The sequence below is a fragment of the Cherax quadricarinatus genome, chromosome 95 (assembly GCF_038502225.1).
Source record: "Cherax quadricarinatus isolate ZL_2023a chromosome 95, ASM3850222v1, whole genome shotgun sequence".
NCBI lineage: Eukaryota > Metazoa > Arthropoda > Malacostraca > Decapoda > Parastacidae > Cherax > Cherax quadricarinatus.
Window position 1 is genome coordinate 4400440 of NC_091386.1, and position 21238 is coordinate 4421677.

Genomic DNA, 21238 nt, shown 5'->3' on the forward strand with positions numbered 1-21238 from the left:
TAGTAGGTTGGTAGACAGTAACCACCCAGGGAGGTACTACTGTCCTGTAGTAGGTTGGTAGACTGTAACCACCCAGGGAGGTACTACTGTCCTGTAGTAGGTTGGTAGACTGTAACCACCCCGGGAGGTACTACTGTCCTGTAGTAGGATGGTAGACTGTACCTAGGGAGGTACTGCTGTCCTGTAGTAGGTTGGTAGACTGTAACCACCCAGGGAGGTACTACTGTCCTGTAGTAGGTTGGTAGACAGTAACCACCCAGGGAGGTACTACTGTCCTGTAGTAGGTTGGTAGACTGTAACCACCCAGGGAGGTACTACCGTCCTGTAGTAGGTTGGTAGGCAGTAACCACCCAGGGAGGTACTACTCTCCTGTAGTAGGTTGGTAGACAGTAACCACCCAGGGAGGTACTACTGTCCTGTAGTAGGTTGGTAGGCAGTAACCACCCAGGGAGGTACTACTCTCCTGTAGTAGGTTGGTAGACAGTAACCACCCAGGGAGGTACTACCGTCCTGTAGTATGTTGGTAGACAGTAACCACCCAGGGAGGTACTACTGTCCTGTAGGTTGGTAGACAGTAACCACCCAGGGAGGTACTACTGTCCTGTAGTAGGTTGGTAGGCAGTAACCACCCAGGGAGGTACTACTGTCCTGTAGTAGGTTGGTAGACAGTAACCACCCAGGGAGGTACTACTGTCGTGTAGTAGGTTGGTAGACAGTAACCACCCAGGGAGGTACTACTGTCGTGTAGTAGGTTGGTAGACTGTAACCACCCAGGGAGGTACTACTGTCCTGTAGTAGGTTGGTAGACAGTAACCACCCAGGGAGGTACTACTGTCGTGTAGTAGGTTGGTAGACAGTAACCACCCAGGGAGGTACTACTCTCCTGTAGTAGGTTGGTAGACAGTAACCACCCAGGGAGGTACTACTCTCCTGTAGTAGGTTGGTAGACAGTAACCACCCAGGGAGGTACTACTCTCCTGTAGTAGGTTGGTAGACAGTAACCACCCAGGGAGGTACTACCGTCCTGTAGTATGTTGGTAGACAGTAACCACCCAGGGATGTACTACTGTCCTGTAGTAGGTTGGTAGACTGTAACCACCCAGGGAGGTACTACCGTCCTGTAGTAGGTTGGTAGACAGTAACCACCCAGGGAGGTACTACTGTCCTGTAGTAGGTTGGTAGACAGTAACCACCCAGGGAGGTACTACCGTCCTGTAGTAGGTTGGTAGACAGTAACCACCCAGGGAGGTACTACCGTCCTGTAGTAGGCTGGTAGACAGTAACCACCCAGGGAGGTACTACCGTCCTGTAGTAGGTTGGTAGACAGTTACCACCCAGGGAGGTACTACCGTCCTGTAGTAGGTTGGTAGACTGTAACCACCCAGGGAGGTACTACCGTCCTGTAGTAGGTTGGTAGACTGTAACCACCCAGTGAGGTACTACCGTCCTGTAGTAGGTTGGTAGACAGTAACCACCCATGGAGGTACTACCGTCCTGTAGTAGGTTGGTAGACAGTTACCACCCAGGGAGGTACTACCGTCCTGTAGTAGGTTGGTAGACTGTAACCACCCAGGGAGGTACTACTGTCCTGTAGTAGGTTGGTAGACAGTAACCACCCAGTGAGGTACTACTGTCGTGTAGTAGGTTGGTAGACTGTAACCACCCAGGGAGGTACTACTGTCCTGTAGTAGGTTGGTAGACAGTAACCACCCAGGGAGGTACTACTGTCCTGTAGTAGGTTGGTAGACAGTAACCACCCAGGGAGGTACTACTGTCGTGTAGTAGGTTGGTAGACAGTAACCACCCAGGGAGGTACTACTCTCCTGTAGTAGGTTGGTAGACAGTAACCACCCAGTGAGGTACTACTGTCCTGTAGTAGGTTGGTAGACAGTAACCACCCAGGGAGGTACTACTGTCGTGTAGTAGGTTGGTAGACAGTAACCACCCAGGGAGGTACTACTGTCGTGTAGTAGGTTGGTAGACAGTAACCACCCAGGGAGGTACTACTCTCCCGTAGTAGGTTGGTAGACTGTAACCACCCAGGGAGGTACTACTGTCCTGTAGTAGGTTGGTAGACAGTAACCACCCAGTGAGGTACTACTGTCCTGTAGTAGGTTGGTAGACAGTAACCACCCAGGGAGGTACTACTGTCCTGTAGTAGGTTGGTAGACAGTAACCACCCAGGGAGGTACTACTGTCGTGTAGTAGGTTGGTAGACAGTAACCACCCAGGGAGGTACTACTCTCCCGTAGTAGGTTGGTAGACAGTAACCACCCAGTGAGTTACTACTGTCCTGTAGTAGGTTGGTAGACTGTAACCACCCAGGGAGGTACTACTGTCCTGTAGTAGGTTGGTAGACAGTAACCACCCAGTGAGGTACTACTGTCCTGTAGTAGGTTGGTAGACAGTAACCACCCAGGGAGGTACTACTGTCGTGTAGTAGGTTGGTAGACAGTAACCACCCAGTGAGGTACTACTGTCCTGTAGTAGGTTGGTAGACTGTAACCACCCAGGGAGGTACTACTGTCCTGTAGTAGGTTGGTAGACTGTAACCACCTAGGGAGGTACTACTGTCCTGTAGTAGGTTGGTAGACAGTAACCACCCAGGGAGGTACTACTGTCGTGTAGTAGGTTGGTAGACAGTTACCACCCAGGGAGGTACTACTGTCCTGTAGTAGGTTGGTAGACAGTAACCACCCAGGGAGGTACTACTGTCGTGTAGTAGGTTGGTAGACAGTTACCACCCAGGGAGGTACTACTGTCCTGTAGTAGGTTGGTAGACAGTAACCACCCAGGGAGGTACTACTGTCGTGTAGTAGGTTGGTAGACAGTAACCACCCAGGGAGGTACTACTGTCCTGTAGTAGGTTGGTAGACAGTAACCACCCAGTGAGGTACTACTGTCCTGTAGTAGGTTGGTAGACAGAAACCACCCAGGGAGGTACTGCTGTCCTGTAGTAGGTTGGTAGACAGAAACCACCCAGGGAGGTACTACTGTCGTGTAGTAGGTTGGTAGACAGTAACCACCCAGGGAGGTACTACTGTCCTGTAGGTTGGTAGACAGTAACCACCCAGTGAGGTACTACTGTCCTGTAGGTTGGTAGACAGTAACCACCCAGGGAGGTACTACTGTCCTGTAGTAGGTTGGTAGACAGTAACCACCCAGTGAGGTACTACTGTCCTGTAGGTTGGTAGACAGTAACCACCCAGGGAGGTACTACTGTCCTGTAGTAGGTTGGTAGACAGTAACCACCCAGTGAGGTACTACTGTCCTGTAGGTTGGTAGACAGTAACCACCCAGGGAGGTACTACCATCCTGCTAAGTAAGTGTAAAACAGAAACCTGTAATTGTTTTGCATGATGTTAGGATTGCTAGAGTCTTTTTTTCGATTTCATAAACATGCGAGATGACTGGTACATATTGCTACTTACACTCAATTCACACTATACATACATATACAGTAGTGTGTATATTAATTGGGACAGTGATGAAATAACACAAGTAATTAGAAAATTAATATTTATTTGAAAAATACCCAGCAGTGATATGACAGATAATTGATTTAATAAGAGAGATGACTACCCATTGCTTTCATGAGCATTGCTACAGATGTGGCATAGAATCAACCAATGTTGAACACGTTTTGACAAGTACAGTGGACCCCCGGTTAACGATATTTTTTCATTCCAGAAGTATGTTCAGGTGCCAGTACTGACCGAATTTGTTCCGATAATGAATATTGTGAAGTAGATTAGTCCATATCAGACCCCCAAACATACACGTACAAACGCACTTACATAAATACACTTACATAATTGGTCGCATTGGGAGGTGATCATTATGCGGGGGTCCACTGTACAGTGGACCCTCAGCTAACGATATTAATCCGTTCCTGAAAGCTCATCGTTTGCTGAAATTATCGTTAGCTGAATTAATTTTCCCCATAAGAAATAATGGAAATCAAATTAATCCGTGCAAGACACCCCAAAGTATGAAAAAAAAAAATTTTTACCACATGAAATATTAATTTTAATACACACAAACTGACACTTACCTTTATTAAAGATCTGGTGATGATTGATGGGATGGGAGGAGGGAAGAGTGTGGAAGTTGTTAATGTTTAGAAGGGGAATCCCCTTCCATTAGGACTTGAGGTATCAAGTCCTTTTCCAGTGTTACTTCCCTTCTTTTAATGCCACTAGGACCAGCTTCAGAGTCACTGGACTTCTGCCGCACAACATATCTGTCCATAGAGGTCTGTACCTCTCGTTCCTTTATGATTTGTCTAAAGTGGTTCACAACATTGTCATTGCAATAGCTGTGTGAGGGTGATTTTCATCCATAAAGGTTTGCACTTCAACCCACATTGCACACATTTCCTTAATCTCTTTCTTCATATCCATAGTAATTCTCACCCTTTTTCCTGCAGGGTTGGCACTAGAAGCTTTCTTGGGGCCCATGGTCACTTATTTTGCAGGTGCAATCACTAAAAACGCTGTGATAATATGAAATGTTCCGATTGTATGCATGGATGCGACCGCACTGGCTGGCTTGTAAACACTGGCACCCACCCACGTGTCTTGAACGAATCGTGTAGGGCGAGTTTTTTAGCGTTAGCCGAGGCAAAATTTTTGCGTTAAAATGTATCGTTAGCTGGATTTAACATTAGGTGATGCCATAGTTAGCTGAGGGTCCACTGTATTTCGTGGTGGTACCAGGTCCTAATAACAGCTTCTCCACAGTTGAACAGTCCTGTTTCCTCAAGGGAGGTTCCTTGATGCTGGTGAGGGGCTTTTGATCTAGGGAATTGGATCTGTGCTTCAGTTCCCTGAATTAAGCCTGAATACATTCCATCCCCCCCGCAGGCGCTGTAGAATCCTACGGGTTTAGCTCTTCCCTATGATGATTTATAATGAGTCCTGCTTTGTGATCCTGTGTTTGTTTATTGTCCATAGATCCTCAACTGGGTTGAGGTCAGGAGAGTTTCCAGGCCAGTTTAGAATGCTTAGCCCACTCTCTTCAAAGAATGTCAACATGATGCAAGTGTATGGAATAGGTAGTAAGTTACTAAATGCTGTCAAGAGTTTTTATGAGGCTAGTGAGGCTCAGGTTAGTGTGTGTAGGAGAGAGAGGGAGACTACTTCCCAGTAAAAGTGAGTCTTAGACAGGGATGTGTAATGTCGCCATGGTTGTTTAATATATTTATATATGGAGTTGTAAAAGAAGTAAATGCTAGGGTGTTCAGGAGAGGGGTGGGATTAAATTATGGGGAATCATGTCTGTTACTTTTTGCTGATACTGTGCTTATGGGAGATTCTAAAGAATAGTTCCAAAGGTTAGACGAGTATGGTAGTGTGTGTAAAGGAAGAAAGTTAAAAGCGAACATAGATGAGAGTAAGGTGATGTGGATATCAAACGAGTTAGGTAAAGAAAAACCTGATGTCAGATTGGAGGAATGGAGTATGGAAGAAGTGAATGTGTTCAGATATTTGAGAGTGGATGTGTCGACAGATGGATCTATGAAAGGAGATAAACCATAACCTTGAAGGGTAAAAGATAAAGATTTTTTTTTCTTTGCAAGGTTACAATGTATATTTACAATTTTGATTAGTTAAGTTGATCAGTCCCTGATTCATCATGAGGTTTGGTCTCAGACCGAGCTGCGGGAATGTTGACCTCCAAAACCCTCTCCAGGTAAACAAAGAAATCCATTATCATGCCGGGGCATTTCTGGCAGGTGATTGGTGCAATATGTCTGTCTAAAGTCTTCATCTTATTGGAATTATTTATCATTTTCACATAAAAATTTGAAGCCGACTTCAAGATGCCAGTGGCATGCTCTTGATACCATGAATTACACCTGGAATCTTAGGATCTAATATCTCCCTACTTTCACAGGCAATGTATGACCCCTGAGGCTTTAGATCTTCAAGATGATAATATTTTATATTATTATTATGACACCGGCCGATTCCCACCAAGGCAGGGTGGCCCGAAAAAGAAAAACTTTCACCATCATTCACTCCATCACTGTCTTGCCAGAAGGGTGCTTTACACTACAGTTTTTAAACTGCAACATTAACACCCCTCCTTCAGAGTGCAGGCACTGTACTTCCCATCTCCAGGACTCAAGTCCGGCCTGCCGGTTTCCCTGAACCCCTTCATAAATGTTACTTTGCTCACACTCCAACAGCATGTCAAGTATTAAAAACCATTTGTCTCCATTCACTCCTATCAAGCACACTCACGCATGCCCGCTGGAAGTCCAAGCCCCTCGCACACAAAACCTCCTTTACTCCCTCCCTCCAACCTTTCCTAGGCCGACCCCTACCCCGCCTTCCTTCCACTACAGACTGATACACTCTTGAAGTCATTCTGTTTCGCTTCATTCTCTCTACATGTCTGAACCACCTCAACAACCCTTCCTCAGCCCTCTGGACAACAGTTTTGGTAATCCCGCACCTCCTCCTAACTTCCAAACTACAAATTCTCTGCATTATATTCACACCACACATTGCCCTCAGACATGACATCTCCACTGCCTCCAGCCTTCTCCTCGCTGCAACATTCATCACCCACGCTTCACACCCATATAAGAGCGTTGGTAAAACTATACTCTCATACATTCCCCTCTTTGCCTCCAAGGACAAAGTTCTTTGTCTCCACAGACTCCTAAGTGCACCGCTCACCCTTTTTCCCCTCATCAATTCTATGATTCACCTCATCTTTCATAGACCCATCCACTGACACGTCCACTCCCAAATATCTGAATACATTCACCTCCTCCATACTCTCTCCCTCCAATCTGATATCCAATCTTTCATCACCTAATCTTTTTTGTTATCCTCATAACCTTACTCTTTCCTTTATTCACTTTTAATTTTCTTCTTTTGCACACCCTACCAAATTCATCCACCAATCTCTGCAACTTCTCTTCAGAATCTCCCAAGAGCACAGTGTCATCAGCAAAGAGCAACTGTGACAACTCCCACTTTGTGTGATTCTTTATCTTTTAACTCCACACCTCTTGCCAAGACCCTCACATTTACTTCTCTTACAACCCCATCTATAAATATATTAACCACGGTGACATCACACATCCTTGTCTAAGGCCTACTTTTACTGGTAAATAATCTCGCTCTTTCCTACATACTCTAACTCGAGCCTCAAAAAAAAACTCTTCACTGCTTTCACCTCTTCAAGGGGGGCTCCTTGGCGTGGTGAAGAGGCTCTTGGTCTGAGGAATTAGCCCTGTCGGTCTTCTTCCTCAGACCGAACCTAATTACCCCCCATTCTCCCCTCCCCTATCCCATCCTCCCCATCCTCCCCTTTTTCCATTCCTCCTCCTCCTCCTCACCCCTCCCTTTTGCCCTTCCTCTTTTTAGCCTTCGTGATTTCTCCCACAGGCGCGCTAGTTCCTAGGTAGGGGAAAGGACACCGGGGTCCATCCCATTCCATTGAGGTTTCTTGGCGGTGGCGTAGTTTGCCGTGGAATCTGGATTGCCTAGGGATGTCCCGATCCCTCTCCGGTATCCCGGAGTGGCTTTGGGTGTCTTTTGGGCGACGGGTGTATCTCTGGAAGCCACCTTTTGGATTCCGGGGGTGGTGGCTGAAGGAGGTATGCTTTGTGGCGGATATCCGGCCGCCCTCTCTTTTGTCCACCGAGGTAGCTCGGCAGATGTGAGGTTGCTATCCCAGATTGCTGGTTTACTGGCATGAAGGGTAGGGTATGGCACGGGTTCCATGCTGCATCTGCGCTACTAGCGGTGTCGAGTCCTCTTGGGCGCGGAGGGGGATTTCCGGCCCTTTCATTCCTCCTGGGAACTATTCCTCCCCGCTCCCCCCTTTTTTTATTCTTTTTTTTATTTTTATTTTCTTTTCTTCTTTCTTTTTTTTTCTTAAAAACAAAAAGCAAAGGAGTAACCTAACCATGGCAGCCCTAGTCCATGAAACCACTACCCCCGGGCCCCTTCTTGATACCGCACCCCATTCTGACCCTGCCTTGTGTTTAGACCACTCTTCGGACACTCCTGATGCCCCTGTACCTCTTGCTGGTGCTGTTTCCTCACCCGCTTCAGGTACCGGGGCTTCGACTGACTCCTTCGATTTGTCTGAACTCCGCTCTCCTTTGACTATGCTTCCGGCTTCTCCCTCTACGGTACGGCAATTTTCGAATCGCCCACCCATTTCCTGCCGGACCAACTCCGGTCCTACTCCTAAACGCCAACGTCAATCTCCTGATGATGCTCCGTCGTTACCTTCCCATTCTACTCGGAAACGACCGACACGTCAAGCACTCCCTCTCCACGCTCAGTTTCGGACCACACAATGGACTAAATTCTTTACTTTAAGACCAACTTCTTCTTCTGCCTACCTTTCTGACCATAGTATTGCCAAAGCGCTCCTGCGTCATGTTGGCAGAGATATTTCATTTCACGCTCTCAAGAGCGGTACATGCATCGTCACTGTCCAGAATGCTACCCAAGCTCATGATCTTTCTCTCCTTTCGAATATCGATACTACTCCTATCACTATTGAAAAACATCTTTCTCTCAATTCTTGTAGTGGTACTGTCATTCTGCCCCATACCATAGTCCAACAGAATTTCCAGTCATGTGGCAATGACATTTTTGAACAGCTGGAACTCCAGGATCTCCCAATCCTCAAAGTAGACACTTATGTCCTTCCTGCCCGGGGGCGGAGACGTTACCCTTGCAATGTGGCTCGTTTAACTTTTGACAGCCGAGAACTCCCGTCCTCTGTATATGTCGCGGGACATCGGTTACAAGTTCGAAAGGTGATACCTACACCGCAACAATGTAGAAATTGCTGGCGTTTTGGTCACCCAGCGAAATATTGCAGATCTATGGCCGAATGCCCAGTCTGTGGTGCCGACAACCATTCTAATACATCTTGCAGTCAACCTCCATCTTGCCTTAATTGTAATGAAGCTCACCCTTCGTACTCCCGCCGTTGCCAGGTCTACTTAAATGAACGTGAAATCCGTTGCCTCAAAGAGGCAGAAGGTCTCCCTTATGCTATGGCAGTTACTCATCTCCGCCTCCAAGGGAGACTACCCCGTGTTTCTTATTCTCGTGTTTCCAAACGTCCCCCCACTTCTGGGGTCCCATCTTCTGCAGCCTCCTCTGTTGTTACCCCTCCCATAGCCACTACGGCATCTAATCCTTTTGCTGTCCTTGGCTCTGACGTCCCGACTACAACTCAGTCTGTTCTCACATCTTCGCGTCCTTCCTCACAAGCCCCAGTATCGACAAGACCTCGTACGACACCTAATACCAATCGCCCCTCTACTCAGAAGTCCAAAAAATCCACATTGCTCAAATCTTCTTTGCCCCTTCCTTCCCTTCTTCCACCTCCACACGTTACCTTTCCAGTCTCTGTACCTAGTTCTTCCCCTCTCTCTGGCTCTATTACAAGTGTGGAGATTCACCCTCCTCCTCGTACTATGCCTTCCACCCCCGTCCCCTCCCAAGTTTCTCCCTCTTCTGTCACCTCCCAGGTTTCTACCTCTTCTGTCCCCCCCCACACTTCATCTCCAGTCCCTTACACTTTTCCCTCCCCCTCTACTTTGGTACAGTCCATTACTGTCCCAATCTTTACTCACCCTCCTCCTCCTATCTCCAATATGGTTTCCCATACATCTTTGAATTCAGAAACACTTGAAGCCATTTCAGAATATATTGCAGAGACTAAACCTTCAATGGACACTGATTCACTTCCTGTTCCTTCTCTTCCCTCTCCTCCATCTTCACAACCCCATTCTTCGCAACGCTCCGTTCCTTCGCTACTTGAACATCTTCCAATGCCACCACACGTTGACTTTTCTAACCCCTCTAGTCCGTAGGTGCCTTTACCTACAGATTCCTGATATTTTCTTCATCGCCAATCATGGCCTATTTACAGTGGAATATCCGCGGCCTCAGGGGTAATCGGGGTGAGCTTCAGATGTTGCTTTCCAGGTTTTCCCCTGTTGGTGCTTGCTTACAAGAACCAAAATTACACTCGGCTGTTTTCCAACCTATCTCAGGCTATAATTTATTGTATTCTTCGGATCCTTTCTCAGATGGGACCTTTAATGAAAGTGCCCTTCTTCTACGCAATGATATTCCGTACTGTCAACTATTTGTCCATACCTCGCTGCATTACACTGCAGCCCGTATCCACTTGAATAAGTGGTTTACAATATGTTCTTTATATCTCTCTCCTTCTCGAGCATTTTCTATCCCAGACTTTGCCTTTTTTGTTTCATCCTTACCACCACCACTTCTGTTACTTGGTGATTTTAATGCCCACCATTTCCTCTGGGGGGGTCTCATTGTGACTCACGTGGCATTCAGTTGGAGGCTTTTCTTGCCTCTCACCCCCTCCATGTTTTAAATACGGGTACTCCCACCCATTTTGATCCTCGTACTCATACTCTCTCTTGCATCGATCTATCAGTCTGCTCTTCCTCCACTGCACTAGACTTCACCTGGTCTGTTCTACCAGACTTACATGACAGCGATCATTTTCCGATCATTCTTACTTCTCCTTCCTATTCACCACCTTCCCGTAGCCCTCGCTGGCAATTTGATCGGGCAAATTGGGATCTTTACTCACACCTCACTGCTTTTAGTGAGGTTCCTTCTTCATCCTCCATTGATGAGCTCCTACACATCTTCTCGACATCAGTTTATACCGCAGCTTCTCATTCTATACCCCAAACCTCAGGCAGGCATTCTCAGAAGTGCGTGCCTTGGTGGTCTCCTGCTTGTGCTCGTGCAGTACGTTTGAAACGTGCTGCATGGGGCAGGTACCGGTACAATAGAACCGCTGAGAGACTTGTTGATTTTAAGCAGAAGCGTGCGATCGCTCGCCGTGTCATCCGTGAAGCTAAACGCACTTGTTGGCGAGACTATGTTTCCACCATCACCTCTGCTTCTTCTATGAGTGCAGTCTGGAAAAAAGTGAGGAAATTGAGTGGTAAATACTCTCCTGACCCGGCTCCTGTTCTACGGGTCACTGGTGTTGATATAGCAAACCCTCTCGACGTTGCCATTGAACTTGGCACACATCTGGTCCGTATTTCCCGAGGGCTCCATCTATGCCCCTCGTTTCTTTCCTCAAAGTCTGCCAGAGAGTTAGTACCCTTGGACTTTTCTTCTCTCGGAGAAGAACAGTATAATGTGCCTTTTACACTTCAAGAACTGGAGGCAACGCTCTCAGCTTGCTGATCATCGGCAGCTGGGCCTGATGACATTCATATTCGTATGTTACAACATTTACATCGGTCAGCCCTTGTAGTCCTCTTACACCTCTTCAATCTTATTTGGGCACAAGGAGTTCTTCCCCAGCTGTGGAAATCTGCCATTGTTCTCCCTTTCCGCAAACCGGGTACTACAGGACATGATGCCTCCCACTATCGCCCCATCGCTCTTACAAGTGCAGTTTGCAAAGTGATGGAACGCCTCGTAAATCGACGTTTAATGTGGTATTTAGAGACTCACAACAGTCTCTCCGCTAGTCAATATGGCTTTCGTAAGGGTCGTTCTACCATAGACCCCTTACTACGCTTGGATACGTATGTTCGTAATGCCTTTGCGAATAATCACTCAGTTATTGCCATATTTTTTGACCTTGAGAAGGCATATGACACAACTTGGAGGTATAATATTTTGGCCCAGGCCCATTCCTTAGGCCTCCGAGGCAATCTACCATCCTTCCTTAAGAACTTTTTAACTGACAGACATTTCCGTGTTCGAGTCAATAATGTTCTTTCCCCGGACTTCGTCCAAGCTGAAGGTGTCCCTCAGGGATGTGTTCTAAGCACAACACTTTTTCTCCTTGCTATAAATGATTTGGCCTCTGTTCTTCCACCCAATATTTGGTCATCACTCTATGTTGATGACTTCGCTATTGCTTGTGCAGGCGCTGACTGTCACCTTATTGCAGTTTCTCTCCAGCATGCGGTCGACCGTGTTTCCACTTGGGCCACCACACATGGGTTTAAATTTTCAAGTACCAAAACTCACCAAATTACTTTCACTAGACGCTCTGTTATCTCCGATCATCCTTTGTATCTCTATGGCTCCCGTATCCCCGAACGTGATACAGTCAGGTTTCTAGGCCTTCTCTTTGACCGTCGGTTAACCTGGAAACCTCACATTACCTGTCTGAAGGCAACTTGTCACAGCCGGCTAAACCTTCTTAAAACCCTTGCTCATCTTTCCTGGGGAGCTGATCGTCGAACTCTGCTTCGCCTACATTCAGCCCTCGTTTTATCGAAACTCGATTATGGTGACCAGATTTATTCCGCGGCCTCTCCTGCTACTCTCTCTAGCCTTAACTCTATCCATCACCAAGGCTTACGTTTGTGCCTTGGTGCTTTTCGCTCTTCCCCTGTTGAGAGCCTCTATACAGAAGCAAATGTTCCATCCTTGTCTGATCGCCGTGATGCCCATTGCCTTCGTTACTATGTACGCTCTCACGATCTACACAATCCTTCCATTTATAGAATGGTCACCGATATTAGTAGACATTCTTTATTCGTTCGCCGCCCCTGTTTGCTCCGTCCCTTTTCTCTTCGCCTACATTCACTCTTGTCTTCCCTTCAGTTACCACCTTTATATGTTCATGTAGCATCTCACTTTTCCCTGCCCCCCTGGGAAGTTCCAGCTGTTCGGGTCTGTTCTTTCTCACTCCCTTGCTCGAAAGCTCAACTGCCTACGGTGGCTTCCCGCTCTCTTTTTCTTGATCACTTCCACTCCCATTCTCATGCCACCGCTGTGTACACAGATGGCTCTAAGTCTTCAGACGGCGTCGGATTCGCAGCAGTGTTTCCGGACAGCGTCGTACGAGGGCATTTACTATCTTCAGCTAGCATTTTTACTGCTGAACTGTATGCCATTCTTGCAGCACTTATTCGTATTGCATCTATGCCTGTGTCATCATTTGTAGTAGTCTCAGACTCCCTTAGTGCTCTACAGGCTATACGAAAATTTGATACATCTCATACCCTAGTTCTCCGTATCCAACTTTGGCTACGCCGTATCTCTACCAAACATAAAGATATTGTTTTTTGTTGGGTCCCTGGTCATGTCGACGTACAGGGCAATGAACAGGCAGACACTGCTGCGCGGTCACCAGTATATGACCTACCAATTTCCTATCGAGGTGTTCCATTTCTGGACTATTTTGCTGCAATAGCTACCCACCTTCGCACCCGTTGGCAACAACGTTGGTCAACTCTGCTCGGTAACAAACTTCATTCTATTAAACCGAGCATAGGTTACTGGCCGTCTTCTTGTCATCAGTGCCGAAGTTGGGAGACCACTCTCTCCCGCCTTCGCATTGGCCACACTCGTCTTACTCATGGGTATCTCATGGAGAGGCACCCTGTTCCTCTCTGTGAGCAGTGTCAAGTTCCAGTATCGATTAGCCACATTCTGTTAGACTGCCCTCTCTATCAACGAGCACGCAGAATTTACCTCCAACGTCGTCTTCGTTCTACTACTCTCTCTTTACCTTCCCTTCTTGCTGATGGACCCTCCTTTAATCCTGACTCTCTCATTGACTTCTTGACAACGACCGATTTACTCCACAAACTCTGATGATACTTTTCGCACTCCCCTCAGCCCTTTCTGGTTCAGTCTCTTGCTGCCCTTTACCCTTTCACCATCCACTGCCCCGCTGTTATCCGTAACCTGTTGCTCATCCATCTCCCTTTTGCCACCTGATGCCCTCACTTCCTTCCTGCCCTGCAGCGCTGTATAGTCCTTGTGGCTTAGCGCTTCTTTTTGATTATAATAATAATAATAATTCACTGCTTTCAGTAACCTACCTCCTACACCATACACCTGCAACATCTGCCACATTGCCCCCCTATCCACCCTGTCATACGCCTTTTCCAAATCCATAAATGCCACAAAGACCTCTTTAGCCTTATCTAAATACTGTTCACTTATATGTTTCACTGTAAACACCTGGTCCACACACCCCCTACCTTTCCTAAAGCCTCCTTGTTCATCTGCTATCCTATTCTCCGTCTTACTCTTAATTCTTTCAATTATAACTCTACCATACACTTTACCAGGTACACTCAACAGACTTATCCCCCTATAATTTTTGCACTCTCTTTTATCCCCTTTGCCTTTATACAAAGGAACTATGCATGCTCTCTGCCAATCCCTAATAATGTTTATATAAATATAAATTTAAATTCTTAAAACGATATCACCACTTCCAAGTATGATATGAGCTTGTGGGAAATAGTGATAAGATTAAAGGCAACGAAGGTTACAGTGATAATGGTTAGTGTCTGTAGTGCTGAGTGTGTTGACGCAGTGTTCATATAGTGAAGGAAGGCAAGTCACTATTTGTATAGTGAAGGAAGGTGAGGCAATATTTGTATAGTGAAGGAAGGTGAGGCAGTGTTTGTATAGTCATGTAATGCCATGTCAGCCCGAAATGCTATGCATAGTATAAGTGGCTTTGGCATGCTGCTCTTATCTGTATTTTTTTGTACCTCTGTATGTGTGCTCAAATTGTTAATAAATAATAAATAAATAAATAAAGGTGAGGCAGTGTTTGTATAGTGAGGGAAGAGAGGCAGTGTTCGTATAGTGAGGGAAGGTGAGTCAGTGTTCGTATAGTGAGGGAAGGTGAGGCAGTGTTCGTATAGTGAGGGAAGGTGAGGCAGTGTTCGTATAGTGAGGGAAGGTGAGGCAGTGTTCGTATAGTGAGGGAAGGTGAGGCAGTGTTCGTATAGTGAGGGAAGGTGAGGCAGTGTTCGTATAGTGAGGGAAGGTGAGTCAGTGTTCGTATAGTGAGGGAAGGTGAGTCAGTGTTCGTATAGTGAGGGAAGGTGAGGCAGTGTTCGTATAGTGAGGGAAGGTGAGGCAGTGTTCGTATAGTGAGGGAAGGTGAGGCAGTGTTCGTATAGTGAGGGAAGGTGAGGCAGTGTTCATATAGGGAAGGAAGGTGAGTCAGTGTTTGTATAGTGAGGGAAGGTGAGGCAGTGTTCATATAGGGAAGGAAGGTGAGTCAGTGTTTGTATAGTGAGGGAAGGTGAGGCAGTGTTCATATAGTGAGGGAAGGTGAGTCAGTGTTCGTATAGTGAGGGAAGGTGAGGCAGTGTTCGTATAGTGAGGGAAGGTGAGGCAGTGTTCGTATAGTGAGGGAAGGTGAGGCAGTGTTCGTATAGTGAGGGAAGGTGAGGCAGTGTTCGTATAGTGAGGGAAGGTGAGGCAGTGTTCATATAGGGAAGGAAGGTGAGTCAGTGTTCGTATAGTGAGGGAAGGTGAGGCAGTGTTCATATAGTGAGGGAAGGTGAGGCAGTGTTCGTATAGTGAGGGAAGGTGAGGCAGTGTTCGTATAGTGAGGGAAGGTGAGGCAGTGTTCGTATAGTGAGGGAAGGTGAGGCAGTGTTCGTATAGTGAGGGAAGGTGAGGCAGTGTTCGTATAGTGAGGGAAGGTGAGGCAGTGTTCGTATAGTGAGGGAAGGTGAGGCAGTGTTCGTATAGTGAGGGAAGGTGAGGCAGTGTTCGTATAGTGAGGGAAGGTGAGGCAGTGTTCGTATAGTGAGGGAAGGTGAGGCAGTGTTCGTATAGTGAGGGAAGGTGAGGCAGTGTTCGTATAGTGAGGGAAGGTGAGGCAGTGTTCGTATAGTGAGGGAAGGTGAGGCAGTGTTCGTATAGTGAGGGAAGGTGAGGCAGTGTTCGTATAGTGAGGGAAGGTGAGGCAGTGTTCGTATAGTGAGGGAAGGTGAGGCAGTGTTCGTATAGTGAGGGAAGGTGAGGCAGTGTTCGTATAGTGAGGGAAGGTGAGGCAGTGTTCGTATAGTGAGGGAAGGTGAGGCAGTGTTCGTATAGTGAGGGAAGGTGAGGCAGTGTTCATATAGTGAGGCCTCTTCAAGGGGGGCTCCTTGGTGTGGTGAAGAGGCTCTTGGTCTGAGGAATTAGCCCTGTCGGTCTTCTTCCTCAGACCGAACCTAATTACTTCCCATTCTCCCCTCCCCTATCCCATCCTCCCCATCCTCCCCTTTTTCCATTCCTCCTCCTCCTCCCCACCCCTCCCTTTTGCCCTTCCTCTTTTTGGCCTTTGGGATTTCTCCCACAGGCACGCTAGTTCCTAGGTAGGGGAAAGGACACCGGGGTCCATCCCATTCCATTGAGGTTCTTGGCGGTGGCGTAGTTTGCCGTGGAATCTGGATTGCCTGGGGATGTCCCGATCCCTCTCCGGTATCCCGGAGCAGCTTTGGGTATCTTTCGGGCAACGGGTGTATCTCTGGAAGCCACCTTTCGGATTCCGGGGGTGGTGGCCGAAGGAGGTATGCTTTGTGGCAGATATCCGGCCACCCTCTCTTTTGTCCACCGAGGTAGCTCGGCAGATGTGAGGTTGCTATCCCGGATTGCTGGTTTACTGGCATGAAGGGTAGGGTATGGCACGGGTTCCATGCTGCATCTGCGCTACTAGCGGTGTTGAGGTCCTCTTGGGCGCGGAGGGAGATTTCTGGCCCTTTCATTCCTCCTGGGAACTATTCCTCCCCGCTCCCCCCTTTTTTTATTTTTTTTTTTATTTTTATTTTCTTTTCTTCTTTCTTTTTTTTTCTTAAAAACAAAAAGCAAAGGAGTAACCTAACCATGGCAGCCCTAGTCCATGAACCCACTTCCCCCGGGCCCCTTCTTGATACTGCACCCCATTCTGACACTGCTTTGTGTTTAGACCACTCTTCGGACACTTCTGATGCCCCTGTACCTCTTGCTGGTGCTGTTTCCTCACCCGCTTCAGGTACCGGGGCTTCGACTGACTCCTTCGATTTGTCTGAACTCCGCTCTCCTTTGACTATGCTTCCGGCTTCTCCCTCTACGGTACGGCAATTTTCGAATCGCCCGCCCATTTCATGCCGGACCAACTCTGGTCCTACTCCTAAACGCCAACGTCAATCTCCTGATGATGCTCCTTCGTTACCTTCCCATTCTACTCAGAAAAGACCGACACGTCAAGCACTCCCTCTCCACACTCAGTTTCGGACCACACAATGGACTAAATTCTTTACTTTAAGACCGACTTCTTCTTCTGCCTACCTTTCTGACCATAGTATTGGCAAAGCGCTCCTGCGTCATGTTGGTAGAGATATTTCATTTCATGCTCTCGAGCGGTTTGTGCATCGTCACTGTCCAGAATGCTACCCAAGCTCATGATCTTTCTCTCCTTTCGAATATCGATACTACTTCTATCACTATTGAAAAACATCTTTCTCTCAATTCTTGTAGTGGTACGGTCATTCTGCCCCATACCATAGTCCAACAGAATTTCCAGTCATGTGGCAATGACATTTTTGAACAGCTGGAACTCCAGGATCTCCCAATCCTCAAAGTAGACACTTATGTCCTTCCTGCCCGGGGGCGGAGACGTTACCCTTGCAATGTGGCTCGTTTAACTTTTGACAGCCGAGAACTCCCGTCCTCTGTATATGTCGCGGGATATCGGTTACAAGTTCGAAAGGTGATACCTACACCTCAACAATGTAGAAATTGCTGGCGTTTTGGTCACCCAGCGAAATATTGCAGATCTATGGCCGAATGCCCAGTCTGTGGTGCCGACAACCATTCTAATACATCTTGCAGTCAACCTCCATCTTGCCTTAATTGTAATGAAGCTCAACCTTTGTACTCCCGCTGTTGCCAGGTCTACTTAAATGAACGTGAAATCCGGTGCTTCAAAGAGGCAGAAGGTCTCCCTTATGCTATGGCAGTTACTCATCTCTGCCTCCAAGGGAGACTACCCCGTGTTTCTTATTCTCGTGTTTCCAAACATCCCCCCACTTCTGGGGTCCCATCTTCTGCAGCCTCCTCTGTTGTTACCCCTCCCATAGCCACTACAGCATCTAATCCTTTTGCTGTTCTTGGCTCTGACGTCCCGACTACAACTCAGTCTGTTCTCACATCTTCGCGTCCTTCCTCACAAGCCCCAGTATCGACAAGACCTCGTACGACACCTAATACCAATCGCCCCTCTACTCAGAAGTCCAAAAAATCCACATTGCTCAAATCTTCTTTGCCCCTTCCTTCCCTTCTTCCACCTCCACATTTTACCTTTCCAGTCTCTGTACCTAGTTCTTCCCCTCTCTCTGGCTCTATTACAAGTGTGGAGATTCACCCTCCTCCTCGTACTATGCCTTCCACCCCCGTCCCCTCCCAAGTTTCTCCCTCTTCTGCCACCTCCCAGGTTTCTGCCTCTTCTGTCCCCCCCCACACTTCATCTCCAGTCCCATACACTCTTCCCTCCCCCTCTACTTTGGTACAGTCCATTACTGTCCCAATCTTTACTCACCCTCCTCCTTCTATCTCCAATATGGTCTCCCATACATCTTTGAATTCAGAAACACTTGAAGCCATTTCAGAATATATTGCAGAGACTAAACCTTCAATGGACACTGATTCACTTCCTGTTCCTTCTCTTCCCCCTCCTCCATCTTCACAACCCCATTCTTCGCAACGCTCCGTTCCTTCGCTACTTGAACATCTTCCAATGCCACCACACGTTGACTTTTCTAACCCCTCTAGTCCGTAGGTGCCTTTACCTACAGATTCCTGATATTTTCTTCATCGCCAATCATGGCCTATTTACAGTGGAATATCTGCGGCCTCAGGGGTAATCGGGGTGAGCTTCAGATGTTGCTTTCCAGGATTTCCCCTGTTGGTGCTTGCTTACAAGAACCAAAATTACACTCGGCTGTTTTCCAACCTATCTCAGGCTATAATTTATTGTATTCTTCAGATCCTTTCTCAGATGGGACCTTTAATGAAAGTGCCCTTCTTCTACGCAATGATGATATTCCGTACTGTCAACTATTTGTCCATACCTCGCTGCATTACACTGCAGCCCGTATCCACTTGAATAAGTGGTTTACAATATGTTCTTTATATCTCTCTCCTTCTCGAGCATTTTCTATCCCAGACTTTGCCTTTCTTGTTTCATCCTTACCACCACCACTTCTGTTACTTTGTGATTTTAATGCCCACCATTTCCTCTGGGGGGGTCTCTTTGTGACTCACGTGGCATCCAGTTGGAGGCTTTTCTCGCCTCTCACCCCCTCCATGTTTTAAATACGGGTACTCCCACCCATTTTGATCCTCGTACTCATACTCTCTCTTGCATCGATCTATCAGTCTGCTCTTCCTCCACTGCACTAGGCTTCACCTGGTCTGTTCTACCAGACTTACATGACAGCGATCATTTTCCGATCATTCTTACTTCTCCTTCCTATTCACCGCCTTTCCATAGCCCTCGCTGGCAATTTGATCGGGCAAATTGGGATCTTTACTCACACCTCACTGCTTTTAGTGAGGTTCCTTCTTCATCCTCCATTGATGAGCTCCTACACATCTTCTCGACGTCAGTTTATACCGCAGCTTCTCATTCTATACCCCAAACCTCAGGCAGGCATTCTCAGAAGTGCGTGCCTTGGTGGTCTCCTGCTTGTGCTCATGCAGTACGTTTGAAACGTGCTGCATGGGGCAGGTACCGGTACAATAGAACCGCTGAGAGACTTCTTGATTTTAAGCAGAAGTGTGCGATCGCTCGCCGTGTCATCCGTGAAGCTAAACACACTTGTTGGCGAGACTGTTTCCACCATCACCTCTGCTTCTTCTATGAGTGCAGTCTGGAAAAAAGTGAGGAAATTGAGTGGTAAATACTCTCCTGACCCGGCTCCTGTTCTACAGGTCGCTGGTGTTGATGTAGCAAACCCTCTCGACGTTGCCATTGAACTTGGCACACATCTGGTCCGTATTTCCCGAGGGCTCCATCTATGCCCCTTGTTTCTTTCCTCAATGTCTGCCAGAGAGTTCCAGGCGCTGTATAATCCTCCGGGTTTAGCGCTTCCCCCTTGATTATAATAATAATAATAATAATGCCAGAGAGTTAGTACCCTTGGACTTTTCTTCTCTCAGAGAAGAACAGTATAATGTGCCTTTTACACTTCAAGAACTGGAGGCAATGCTCTCAGCTTGCTGATCATTGGCGGCTGGGCCTGACGACATTCATATTCGTATGTTACAACATTTACATCGGTCAGCCCTTGTAGTCCTCTTACACCTCTTCAATCTTATTTGGGCACAAGGAGTTCTTCCCCAGCTGTGGAAATCTGTCATTGTTCTCCCTTTCCGCAAACCGGGTACTACAGGACATGATGCCTCCCACTATCGCCCCATCGCTCTTACTAGTGCAGTTTGCAAAGTGATGGAACGTCTCGTAAATCGACGTTTAATGTGGTATTTAGAGACACACAACAGTCTCTCCGCTAGTCAATATGGCTTTCGTAAGGGTCGTTCTACCATAGACCCCTTACTACGCTTGGATACATATGTTCGTAATGCCTTTGCGAATAATCACTCGGTTATTGCCATATTTTTTGACCTTGAGAAGGCATATGACACAACTTGGAGGTATAATATTTTGGCCCAGGCCCATTCCTTAGGCCTCCGAGGCAATCTACCATCCTTCTTTAAGAACTTTTTAACTGACAGACATTTCCGTGTTCGAGTCAATAATGTTCTTTCCCCGGACTTCGTCCAAGCTGAAGGTGTCCCTCAGGGATGTGTTCTAAGCACAACACTTTTTCTCCTTGCTATAAATGATTTCCCCTCAAGGAAGGTTCCTTGATGTTGGTGAGGGGCTCTTGATTTAGGGAATTGGATCTGTGCTCCAGTTCCCCAAATTAAGCCTGAATGCCTTCCACATCCCCCCCCAGGTGCTGTATAATCCTCCGGGTTTAGCGCTTCCCCCTTGATTGTAATAATAATAATAATATAAATGATTTGGCCTCTGTTCTTCCACCCAATATTTGGTCATCACTCTATGTTGATGACTTTGCTATTGCTTGTGCAGGCACTGACTGTCATCTTATTGCAGTTTCTCTCCAGCATGCGGTCAACCGTGTTTCCACTTGGGCCACCACGCATGGGTTTAAATTTTCAAGTACCAAAACTCACCAAATTACTTTCACTAGACGCTCTGTTATCTCCGATCATCCTTTGTATCTCTATGGCTCCCGTATCCCCGAACGTGATACAGTCAGGTTTCTAGGCCTTCTCTTTGACCGTCGGTTATCCTGGAAACCTCACATAACCTCTCTGAAGGCAACTTGTCACAGCCGGCTAAACCTTCTTAAAACCTTTGCTCATCTTTCCTGGGGAGCTGATCGTCGAACTCTGCTTCGCCTACATTCAGCCCT

General features: G+C 47.2%; 1 protein-coding gene across 2 annotated transcripts in view; it reads left to right on the forward strand.

Annotated features, from left to right (window-relative positions):
- The window catches only part of LOC128703873 (uncharacterized), a 108363-nt gene that overhangs the window by 16141 nt on the left and 70984 nt on the right, over window positions 1–21238 (forward strand). The window contains exon 1 of one of the 2 annotated variants that reach the window (XM_070104901.1): window positions 14273–14392. The exons of the other annotated variant lie outside the window; for it this stretch is intronic. The gene's annotated coding sequence lies outside the window, so the exon portion shown is untranslated. Of the gene's footprint in view, window positions 1–14272; window positions 14393–21238 lie in introns of those variants that run through there. 2 annotated transcript variants of the gene reach the window in all.